This window comes from Neofelis nebulosa, chromosome X, assembly GCF_028018385.1.
Source record: "Neofelis nebulosa isolate mNeoNeb1 chromosome X, mNeoNeb1.pri, whole genome shotgun sequence".
Taxonomy (NCBI): Eukaryota; Metazoa; Chordata; class Mammalia; order Carnivora; family Felidae; genus Neofelis; species Neofelis nebulosa.
The window spans coordinates 92,808,273-92,821,419 of NC_080800.1; the positions used below are offsets into that span (position 1 = coordinate 92,808,273).

The 13,147-nt window shown below is 36.6% G+C and overlaps 1 pseudogene; it reads left to right on the plus strand.

The window, feature by feature from the left end:
• The window catches only part of LOC131502120 (proteasome subunit beta type-1-like), a 55,962-nt pseudogene extending 45,827 nt beyond the window's left edge, over positions 1 to 10,135 (plus strand).
• The last annotated feature ends 3,012 nt before the right edge of the window (positions 10,136 to 13,147 follow it).

The following is a 13,147-nucleotide window of genomic DNA, read 5'->3' on the forward strand; positions in this document are numbered from 1 at the left end:
GCTTCAACCTCTAACCTCTGTCTCAAAGTAGAGGTATCCTTAAACAATGTGACATTAAAAGTGTCCACAGAAAAAGAATTCTACAAAAGCAGCAGTGGTTATTAGGTTAAGAAATTATAATTCAGGGGCGCCTGGGTGGCTCAGTCGGTTAAGCGTCCGACTTTAGCCAGGTCACGATCTCGCGGTCCATGAGTTCGAGCCCCGCGTCGGGCTCTGGGCCGACGGCTCGGAGCCTGGAGCCTGTTTCCGATTCTGTGTCTCCCTCTCTCTCTGCCCCTCCCCCGTTCATGCTCTGTCTCTCTCTGTCCCAAAAATAAATAAAAAACGTTGAAAAAAAAATTAAAAAAAAAAAGAAATTATAATTCAGACCTCTTCCATTGGACAATCAGCGGATGATTTCATATTCTTTGGTGGTAGGGATCTGGACAGTAGAGTCCTTGAAATCAAGGACTATGTCTTGTCACTTAAAAAAAATTTTTTTTAAACATTATTCATTTTTGAGAGAGAGAGAGAGTGCAAGCGGGGGGGTGGGGTGGGCAGAGAGAGAGGGAGTCACAGAATCCGAAGCAGGCTCCAGGCTCTGAGCTGTCAGCACAGAGCCCGACGTGGGGCTCGAACTCACGAACTGCGAGATCATGACCTGAGCCGAAGTCGGACGCTCAACCGACTGAGCCACCCAGGTGCCCCTCTTGTCACTTTTATGTCCTCACTGCCAGGCACAGAATAGACACAAAGGATTTGTTGGATAAATAGAAGGGAGGTAAGGGAGGAGTGAGCCAATTAACCAGCAAGTATCTGTGTTCTTATCTACTGGCTTCAAATGCTATTCTAGGATTGTGTTCTTATCTACCATTTTCACATATTTGGTCAAGGGTTGTGAGTAAAGAAGCAACGAAATAACAATTTTGAAATACAATTTTGAAATAAGATAAGTATATATTAAAAAAATACGAGGTAGGTTCTACTTTGCATCAAAAATATAAAACTTAAGTGAGATTGGATTTTGTAAGAGGAAGAGTTTATAATGGGTTGCAGCAATCAGGATGAACTTCATACAGAAAATGGAACTTGAGCTGATGGGTAAAGCAAGTATAATAATCCAGTAACGAAGAACATTATGAGCAAAGATGCAGCAGAATTTCCAGAGCTAAAATTGAAAAGATAGGTTTGGGCTAGATTTTAGACAGTCTTGGATGCAAATGGACGCATTGGAAATTTTGGATTTTGTCCTACAGATGAAAGAAAGGCATCAGTGTGTTTTATCGGTTTTCATTTTAACAGGAGAGAGACCTGACAAAAATAGCATCTTAGACTATTATTCTAGTGATAGAATAACTAACAGGTAGACAGAGTTTGGCATTGATGATGTCTGAGGCAAGTTATATGATGGTGTTAAAGGTACTTCATTGAAAATCATGCATGGAATTATGTCATGATAGTGGGAACAGACAGGAAAGGACAGATGGAGAATTTGTGAATAATTGCAATAGCAATATATATATATATATTATATATATATGCAATATATATGCAACATATATATATGCAATATATAATGTATATTGCATAGCACATAGCATATATATGTATATATATGTATGTGTGTATATATGTATGTATATGTATATACACATATACATATATATATTAGGAATATGTATATTGAATGTCTAATATGTGCTAGGCAATGCAATAGGCATTGAGAATACATACAGGAGTGATGTACATTTTTTTTTAATTGTTTTTTTAACGTTTATTTATTTTTGAGACAGAGAGAGACAGAGCATGAACGGGGGAGGGTCAGAGAGAGAGGGAGACACAGAATCTGAAACAGGCTCCAGGCTCTGAGCTGTCAGCACAGAGCCCGACGCGGGGCTCGAACCCATGAACTGTGAGATCGTGACCTGAGCTGAAGTCGGACGCTTAGCCGACTGAGCCACCCAGGCGCCCCTGATGTACATTATTTTTATTTTTATAATTTATTTTTGAGAGCGAGAGAAGGAGAGAGAGAGAGAGAGCATAAGCAGGGGAGGGACAGAGAGAGAGGGAGACAGAGGCTGTAAAGTGGGCTCTGTGCTGACAGTAGAGAGTCCAGTGTAGGGTTTGAACTCATGACCTATGAGGTCATGACCTGAAATGAAGTCCAACGCTTAACCAACTGAGCCACCCAGGCGCCCCAGATTTTTAAACAGTTGTTACAACGTGGACATCCTTGGCTTCCACCAATCTGAGCTCATGAAGTCCTGTAGGTTGTACCAGTGTTTACTGACTGAATATCAGTTCTAGACTAAGCAATGAATAAAACAGTCTGTGCCTTCATGGAACTTACGTATGTAAAAAAGAATGTTTGGTACCAGAGTATTTCTCAGCGGGGAAAAGGTAGCCCACCTAAAGTTGTGATGCTAAAAATGGTCCTCTGGGCAATCAATACGTAGAATTAGAGTTGACCCCTGAATAACAAGGGTTTTAGGGGTACAAACCCCCCATGTAATTGAAAGTCCACATACAATTTTGACTCCCCCCAAATTTTACTAATAGCCTACTGTTGACCAGAAGCCTTACCAATAACATAGTCAGTTAGTTAACACATATTTTGAATGTTTCTATGTATCATGTTGTATTCTTAAAGTAAGCAAAAGTATTAGAGAAAAGAAAGAATTTATTAGAGAGAAGAAAGTATTATTTGAAAAGAAGGTATTATTAACAAAGTCGTAAGGAGGATAAAATATATTTATAGCACTGTACCTTATTTATCAAGAAAGATGTATACATAAGCGGGCCCACACATTTCTAACCCAGGTTTTCCAAGGGTCAGTTGTAGTTGGATCACTCTTTGATTATATTGAGTTTATCTCTCTTTTTCATTTTGCAGTAAAGTACCTCTTTTGGTACCTCCTCTATGGCTCCTGTGGCATTTGAAATTCCATTCTTTGCATAGATTGGACCTATTTAGTACTTGAAAGCTCATAACAGACTAATCACACTCTAGTTGCAAACACTTCCCAAATCTAAGTTGTGCCACACATGACAGGGCCACCAGGATCTAGTCCTATTTGAGGCCATGTCATGGCAATCATTATAACAAGATTTTGAGATTGAAGGGGAGAGCGAGAGAAGAGGCACACCGAGTTGGTACAAGTTTACTGTTTGCTACAGAAGAGAGGTGGTTTTTTTTGTTTTTTTTTTTAGGTCAAGTTTTTTTCAGACCTAATGATTGCACGTTTGCATAATCAATGGGATCACCTTTGTAGTAAATCCTTTCTGCTTGTTAAAATGTCTGAAAACACCAGACTGACCATTTTTCAGACTGTTTCTTAATCACCTTTAATCAGGTATAATTTTTCAAATCATTCATTAAAAGTGTGATCTGTTACACAAAGGACATTCTTAATCATTAAATGCTGGCAAAATGAAGTGTGTTGTTGAAACACTAGGGAAGGTCAATTTTTCAGAGTACCAACATTTAAGACCGTTTTATTGTGTAAGACTTCTGTTTTAAAAACGAAGAAAAATAACCTCTATTTTTTCTTATAAAAATAAGGATTCATTTTAAAAAGTACTTTGAAGTTACAGAAAATTTTTAAATTACCTAAGAGCACTCATATATGTACAAGAAGACAACAAAATGTCAAGTAATTATTTCATCTCAACACGTTTTTCTAGCATCGAACGCTTTGTCTATAATTTTCTATCTCAATATTTTAGTTAAAATTACGCCTAAAGCATTTTTGTATGCCCCAAAATATTATTCTAAAATATAGTTATAATAGGTATACCATTCTTTGACGATTTCTGTCCTATAGGATATTTATATTGTTCTTATATGTGGCATGTTGTAAACCATACTGCCATAAACAAAACTCACTAATTTATAAAAAATTTGCATTTATTTTACCCCAATAAATAAATATTTATAAGGCTTCTTATACATTTTATTATCCAGGAAGAGTATACCTGTCTATATGGCCACCAAAATAATATAGTGAGTATCTGTCTCACTGTATTCTTACCAGAATTGAGTATTACAACACGGAAAAAAATGGCTATCATTTTTGTTTCTGTAAATGGGCAAACTAGGTGCCCAGACTGACTCCCTCACAGAAAACAAATAAAAACACTTTATAAATCTTGAATACATCCATAAGGTGAAAAGAAAATAAGTTATCATCCAGTGACCAAATGAAGGTAGAGACCTAAAGGAGCTAAGCAGCTCTCCAAAGCCAACGTTTACCTTAAGAGCATTTACCGAACCTAACAAATGTGTTACACACAGCCCTCTGGAGGTCAGGGAATAGGAGACAAAGCCCCTGGTCCACCTAAGACAGAGAATCTAACAGGAGATACTTCCACAAAGCTTGGATCCCAAAGGGCCATACTCACAGTTAAAGGTTTAACTAGAAATAAATCTGTTCCTTATCCATGAGACTTCAAGGAAAACTATACTATCTGCTATGAACATTGGTGGGAATTTGAGGTAATCCTTCCTTGAGATTTTGTAACAGCAAGCTAACCCTCAAATAGTTTTATAGCCCAAATTGACAACACATGAGTGCCTGGAAAACCTAAAGCTGAGTATTTACTTTAAAGCCAATCCAGACCGATGGTTCCTCCAAGGGCCTGACAGATCCAAACTCCTATCCTTTCTTGATGGAACCCACCTTTTATCCCAAGCACATGATAATTTCCACAGATAGAGGTCGAAGGAAAATAAGGGGAAAATAATCATTGAATTCAAGAGGAAAAAGTCCCCATGAGTAAGAGCCAGTAGAAACAACAGACAGAATAAGATCCACAAAACTTAATCTGTGTAACTATCAAATTCAGAAGTTTTCTCTATTTCAATAAACAAAGAATTTAAAATGTGAGTAAAGAACAAGTGGGTGGGAAAATAAACCATACAGAACCCATAGAAATGGAATATGTTATAACTGAAACTGAAAACGTAGTGAATGGCTTTAACAATGGGTTGCACAAGGGGTGCCTGGGTGGCTTAGGTGGTTAAGTGTTCGACTTTGGCTCAGGTCATGATCTCACAATCTATGAGTTCGAGCCCCACATCAGGCTCTGTGCTGACAAATCAGAGTCTGGAGCCTGCTTCGGATTCTGTGTCTCCTGCTCTCACTGCCCCTCCCCTGCTCACGTTCTGTCTCTCTCTCTCTCAAAAATAAACATAAAATTAAAAAAATGGGTTACACAAAATTAAATAGATATTTAGTGAACTCTAACAAATAACTGAAGAAAATATACAGCCCCAAAAGATAAAGAGATGAGAAATAAAAGAGTGGTTAATGGACTTGTAGGACAGACTGAGAAGACCTACTATACATTTAAACAGATCCAAAAGGAGAAGAAAAAGAGTATCACAGAGGAAATGCATGAAGATACAATGGTTGAGCTTTTTGTAAAACTATTAAAAGGCATCAATACATGGGGCACCTGGGTGGCTCAGTCAGTTGAGCATCTCTTGATTTCAGCTCAGGTCATGATCCCAGGTTGTGGGATGGAGTCCCTGTGTTGGGCTCTGCACTAAGCATGGAGCCTGCTTGGGATTTTCTTGCTCTCTCTCTCTCTCTCTCTCTTACACTCCCTCTGCCCCCCCTCCCCCACTCATTCACACTCTCTCTCTAAAAAAATAATAACTAAAATTAAAAAAGACATCAACACATGGATTCAAGAAGCTTAACTAATCTCAAGCAAGATTTAAAAAAGAAATCACCTAGAATATTATGTTGAATTTATAGAATATTGAAGAGATCTGAAGCTGACAAACTGAAACTCTCTTCCCAACAAAAACATCTTTCAGGCAGAACAAATATGATCCAAGATGGAAGGTTGGAAAAGTAAGAAGGAATAATGAAAAAGCAACATGGTAAGTCTATAGGTAAAAATAAACATTCACAGAGTATTTAAACAATACTAATAATGATGCTTTGTGGAACAAGAAAAGATAAAACTAAATAGTAGATAATAATAGCATATAAATCAAAACAAGTTTGATCAAATTAGATCAGGCTTATGGGGTGCCTGGGTGGCTTAGATGCTTAAGTGTCATGCTCCTGATTTGGGCTCGGGTCGTGATTTCACGGTTTGTGAGATCGAGCCCCACATCGGGTTTTGTGCTGACAGCATGGAGCCTGCTTGGGATTCTCTCTCTCTCTGTCCCTGCCCTACTCATGCTTGCTGTCTCTCTCTCTCCAAATAAACATTTTTAAAAAATGGAAAAAATTAGATCAGCCTTAGAGTATTATAGGGCTCTTGTGTTATTCAGTTTGGAGGGTAAGTATTGAATAATTTTGGAATTTCAAATGATATTATATAGACAGCAGTTTGATCACAATGTGTTTATGTTAAAAATCAATAAATAACTATGAAAACCCCATATATTTGGCTGGGGCACCTGGGTGGCTCAGTTGGTTAAGCGTCCGACTTTGACTCAGGCCATGATATCACGGTTCCTGAGTTCGAGCCCCCCATCAGGCTCTGTACTGACAGCTCAGAGCCTGGACCCGGCTTCAGATTCTGTGTCTCCCTCTCTCTCTGCTCCTCCCCTGCTTGTGCTCTGTCTCTCTCTCTCTCTCAAAAATAAACATTAGAAAGTTTAAAAAGAGAAATAGAAAATTTGAGTAATACTATAATTAGTTAGATATACTGATTAATTTAAATCTTCCTACAAATAAAATTCTATGCTTGCACATTTTTTATAACGACTTCTACCAAATATCTAAGGAACAAATTATTTCCATCTTCTACATACTCTACCAAAGTATATAAAAAGAAGGGATACTTCCTATCTCATTTCCTGAAGCTATCATAACTTTGATACCAAGTCCTCACAAGAATACCTGAGGAAAATTCTAGAACGATGTCACTCTGAATATTGACGAAATTCCCAAACAAAATATTAATAAGCAGGATCCAGCAATGGTTGTAAAGGGAAATACAGTATCTGTATCACATTGAGTTTATTCCAGAAATTCATGACTGGATTAACATTAGAATTAATGAATTCTGGATTAACATAAGGAATTAATATAATTCACAACATTAATTTCAATGCAAATCGTTGCAAATAGAAATGTTGATAAAATTCTTTATCCTTTGATGGTGGAAATTTTTAGCAAACTAACAGTAGAAGTGAATTCCTCTAATAATGAATACCAAATTAAAACTTATGGTATACATTATTTCATTTTATTCTTTAGAATAAGACAACTGTTCTTATCATTACAGAGAATGGTCATTCTTTTATAAACATTATTGTCTCTGTAGAAAATTCAAATAATTTAGATACATATGTTAAGAATTATAGAGCATGCAATGTTTCTGAATTCAAAGTAAGATACTGAAACGCATTCATATACTCCACTAAAAACACAGAAAATGAAAGGAAAAGGGAAATATACCTTCTGATGCTATTTAAAAATATAGTGCTGAAGAATAATTTTAACAAAATCATGTAACCTTTATAGAAAAAAATGTAAAAATGTATTAAATGTATTAAGACTTTAAATGCCATCAAATGGTAACTTAAATTCATATTAAGAAATTAAGAGAACCAGGGGCACCTGGATGACTGAGTTGGTTGAGTGTTTGACTTTTGATTTCCACTCATGTCATAATCCCAGGGTCATGGGATTGAACCCTGCATTGGGTTCCATGCTGAGCATGGAGCCTTCTTAAGATTTTTTCTCATTCTCTCTCTGACCCTCTCCCCAGCTTGTGCTCGCTCTCTCTCTAAAAAAATAAGAGAACCAGAAATGGTCAATAAGGTTAGTATAACAAATTTTATAAATATGTACTTTGCCTCCTTTCTCCTTTTAGTTTTTTAAATGATATGTCCTATAAAGTACGAATTATAAAAATGCACTTTTGGATTTGTTATATAGATGAAATATGTGCAACAAGAACACATAAAAAGAAGTAAGAGGGAATAGGTGTAATGTTTTTATATCCCACAGAAAATAACATAGTACAAATATGAAACGGATTCTGGTAAGTTACAATGTGTATTTTAAGCCATAGAACAACCACGAAAAGAAAAATAAGAAATATTTTTATGAAGTATTTAAGGGAATGAATATATCACACTAGGAAATAATAGTCCATGAAAAGCAAAAAAAGCAATAAAGGAGGAACAGAGGAACAAAAAAGCCAGTCGACATATAGAAAACAAAAAAGTAAAATGGCAGATGTAAATTGAACGTATCAATAATAACATTAAATGTGAATAGATTAAACAATCCATCAATAGATGAGTGGATAAAGATAATGTGATATCTATATCTATATAAAATGGAATATTACTCAGCCATAAAAAAGAATGAAATCTTGCCATTTGCAACGACGTGGATGGAGCTAGAGAGTATCATGCTAAGCAAAATAAGCCAGTCAGAGAAAGACAAATACCATCGGATTTCACTCATATGTGGAATTTAAGAAACCAATGAAAAAAAGGCAAAAAAAGAGACCAACCAAAAATTAGATTCTTAACTATAGAGAACAAATAGATGGTTACCAGAGAGGAGATTGATAGGGGGATGGGTGAAATAGATGAAGCGATGAAGTACCTTAATGAGCACTGTTGAATCATTATATTTTATACCTGAAATTAATATAACACTGTTTTTTTTTCAATATATGAAGTTCATTGTCAAATTGTTTTCCATACAACACCCAGTGCTCATCCCAAAAGGTGCCCTCCTCAATACACATCCCCCACCCTCCCCTCCCTCCCACCCCCCATCAACCCTCAGTTTGTTCTCAGTTTTTAAGAGTCTCTTATGCTTTGGCTCTCTTCCACTCTAACCTCTTTTTTTTTTTCCTTCCCCTCCCCCATGGGTTTCTGTTAAGTTTCTCAGGATCCACATAAGAGTGAAACCATATGGCATCTGTCTTTCTCTGTATGGCTTATTTCACTTAGCATCACACTCTCCAGTTCCATCCACGTTGCTACAAAGGGCCATATTTCATTCTCTCTCATTGCCACGTAGTACTCCATTGTGTATATAAACCACAATTTCTTGATCCATTCATCAGTTCATGGACATTTAGGCTCTTTCCATAATTTGGCTATTGTTGAGAATGCTGCTATAAACATTGGGGTACAAGTGCCCCTATGCATCAGCACTCCTGTATCCCTTGGGTAAATTCCTAGCAGTGCTATTGCTGGGTCATAAGGTAGGTCTATTTTTAATTTTGTGAGGAACCTCCACACTGTTTTCCAGAGTGGCTGCACCAATTTGCATTCCCACCAACACATAACACTGTTAACTGCCCTGGAATTTAAAAAATCCAGTCACAAGGTAGGGATTAGTATCCTAAATTTAAAAGAACAGTAACACCAACTAAATGCAGTCCACAGGAGGTACACTTTAGATTTTTTTTCCTGTTAATTGTTAGTATTTTTATTCTTACAGTTATTCTTTCAAGTCTTCTACTTTCTTTAGGTTTTTCTCTTCCTGTCTAACACATTGAGATCGATATTTACATCATACATTTTTGTTTTTTTCTCAATTCTAATATGTGTATATGCCTATAAATTCCTCATGAGCACACCCATAACAATCCAGTAACTTTGAAATGTCACTTATCTCTTGTTCCAAAATGTTTCCTAATTTCCAATGCAATATTATATTAACCCATGCATTATTTAGAAGTGTAGTCCTTAATTCCCAAATAAATATTTTATTTTTGTTGTTGATGACTAACTTAACATACTGAATAGAAACATGTCAATAGCAAAACCATGAAAAAGATCTATCCTGCAACCATAAAACAGTTGGAGTGGCTATACTAATAAACAAAAAAGAGCTTAAAACAAAATATGTTACTAGAAATAGAGACCTTTTATCATGACAAAAGGCAATACGTTAGGAATAAACAGTAATTTTAAACACAGTGTTAGGTTCTGAATTGTGTTCCCCCTCAAGATTCATATGTTAATGACGTAACCCTGACTGGCTTTGGAGATCTGGCCTTTAAAGAAATAATTTCACTGAGTTGTAAGGATGAAGCCCTAATCCAATGTGACTCGAATCCAATGTGTCTGGAAGTGGAAGAGATCTCAGAGACGTTCAAAAACAGACAAAAGGCCATTGAACACACAGGAAGAAAGTGGCCATCTGTAAGCCAATGAGACAGCCCTCCTTGTAGCCTCTCACATCTTGGACTTGCAGCCTCTAGAACTGTGAAATAATGAATTTCTATTGTTTCAGCCACCCAGTCAGTGGTATTATTTTGTTGTAGCCCTACCTGACTAAAACAAGTTTGGGTACTGTGAAGTGAGGTGCTGCTGTAACAAGTCCCTAAAAATGTGGACATGGCTTTGGAGGAGGGTAACGGGTAGAGGCTGGAAGAGTTTTGAGGTGCATGCTTCCTTTTGAGGAAAAGGCTGGGTTGCCTTGAAGAGACTGCTGGTAGAAAAAGGGACATTAATGGTGATTCTGGTGAAATCTCAAAAGGAAACGAGGTACATGTTGTTGAAAGCTAGAAGAAAGGCAAACCATGTTATACAGTGACAAAGAACTTGGCCACTTGGCCAAATTATGTTCTATTATGTTGTGGAGGCAAAAACTAATAGAACTGAAAGGACAAATAAATGAATCCACTGTTGTAGTTGGAGACCTCAACACCTGTCTACCAGGACTTGACAGACTCAGCCAGCAGAAAATCAGTAAGGACATGGTTGAACTGAACAACACCATCAGTCAACTGGATGTAATTGACATTTATGGAATACTTCATCCAACTGCATCAGAATAAATGTTCTTTTCAAGCTCACAGAGCATTCACAAAGATAAACCACGGTCTCGGGCATAAAACACGGCACATTTAAAGATTATGAATCACACAAAATGTGTTCTCTGACCACAAAGAAGTTAAACAAAAAATCAATAGCAGAAAGATAGTTGGAAAACACCAAGTCTAGGAGATAAACAAAACACTTCAAAATAACATGCGGGTCAAGGAAGTCTCAAGAGAAATTTAAAAATAGTTTTGAGATAAATGAAAATACAACTTATCAAATTTGTGGGATGCAGTGCAAGCAATGCTTAGAGAGTAATTTGTAGCATTGAATGCATATAGTAAAGGAAATATCTAAAATCAATAAGCTTCTGCCTTAGGAAACTGTAAAAAGAAGAGCAAATTAAATCTAAGCAGAAGAAAAGAAATAAATATTAGAGAAGAAATATCTACTAGAGGGCAAGAGAGAGAATACTTCCTAACCCATTCTATGAGACCAGTAATACAAAAATCAGACAAAGTCGTTACAAGAAAGGAAAGCTGGCACCATTGTCTTTCGTGAACATAGATGCAAAAATATTAGGAAACGAAACCCAACAACCTATAAAAAATTGCACACTGTGAATAAGTGAAATTTATTCCAAATATGCAGGCTGGTTCAGCATTTGAAAATCAATTAATGCGGTCGATCACATCAGCAGAGTAAAGAAGAAAAATCATATGATATCAATAGATACAGAGAAAGCACTGACAAACTTCACAGCTATTCACGATAAAACCGGCTAGAAATAGTGGGAATCTTCCTTAACTTGATAAAGAACATTTACAAAAAGCTTTCAGCTAATATCGCATTTAACTATGAGAAACTAGACTCTTTCCCGCTAATATTAGAAGCAAGGCAATGTTGTCAATTCTCACCACTCTCAGTCAACATTGCCCTGGAAATCCTAGCTCATGGAATAAGACAAGAAAAGCAAGTAAAAGGTTTATAGATTGGGAAAGAAAAAAATAAAACTGCTTTTGTTTGCAGATGAAATGATTGTCTATGTAGGATATCCCAAAGAATTAACAAAACTCCTGGAACTTATATGCAGTTACAGCAAGACTGTAGTATAACAAATTGCTTTCCTATATTGCAGCAGTTAAAAACTCAACACAACTTCTGTATTACCTGGTTTGCTTTGCATATATTTTGTTGAGGACTTTTGTGTCTACATTTATGAAATATTGATCAGTAGTTAATTTTCTTGGCATTATTTTGTCAGTTTTGGTATCAGAGTCTTCTAGAATGGTATGGGAAGCCTTCTATTTTTGGAAGATTTTGTGAAGGATTGGTGTTAAGTTTTTAAATATTTGGTGGAATTTAGTACAGCCATTGAACCTGGACTTTTCTTGGTCTGAAGGTTTTTTATTTAATAATTTCATGCCTTTATTATAGGTCTATTCAGATTGTCTATGCCTTACTGAGTCAGTTTCAGAAGTTTGTGGAATATTTAAAATATGAGTATGTTTTATGTTTTAGAACAGTTTTAGGTTTATAGAAAAATTGACTCGTACAGATTTCCCATAAACCCCCATGCTCTTCTCCTTCATAGTTTTTCCTATTATCAACATCTTGCGTTCATGTGGTATATATGTTACCACTATTGATAAATTATTATTAACTAAATACCATATTTTATATTATGGTTCACTGTTGGTGTTGTACATTTTCTGAGCTTTGACAAATGTATAATTATGTGTATCTATGATTACAGTATCACATAGAATATTTGTGCTGCCCTAAGCATCCTATGGGCTCCCCTATTTAATCTCCCCCTCCGCTCTCCCTGATCTTTTTAATCTCCCCCTCCGCTATCCCCCTCCGCAATACCACTGATCTTTTTATTCTCTCCATAGTTTTGCCTTTTTCAGAATGCCCTGAAGTTGCAATCATTAACTTAGGGATATGCATTTAAAATTCCTCCATATCTTTTTGTGGCTTGATAGCCAATTTCTTTTCATCCCTGTGTATTATTCCTTTGTATGGATGTACAACAGTTTATCCATTCACCTATTGAAGGACGTCTCGGTTGTTTCCAAGTTTGGGTAATTATGACTAGAGCTGTCGTAAACATTTATGTGCAAGTTTTATGTGGACATGTTTTCTTTTTTTTTTTTTTTTTTTTTTAAATTTTTTTTTTCAACGTTTTTTATTTATTTTTGGGACAGAGAGAGACAGAGCATGAACGGGGGAGGGGCAGAGAGAGAGGGAGACACAGAATCGGAAACAGGCTCCAGGCTCCGAGCCATCAGCCCAGAGCCTGACGCGGGGCTCGAACTCACGGACCGCGAGATCGTGACCTGGCTGAAGTCGGACGCTTAACCGACTGCGCCACCCAGGCGCCCCTTTTTTTTTTTTTTT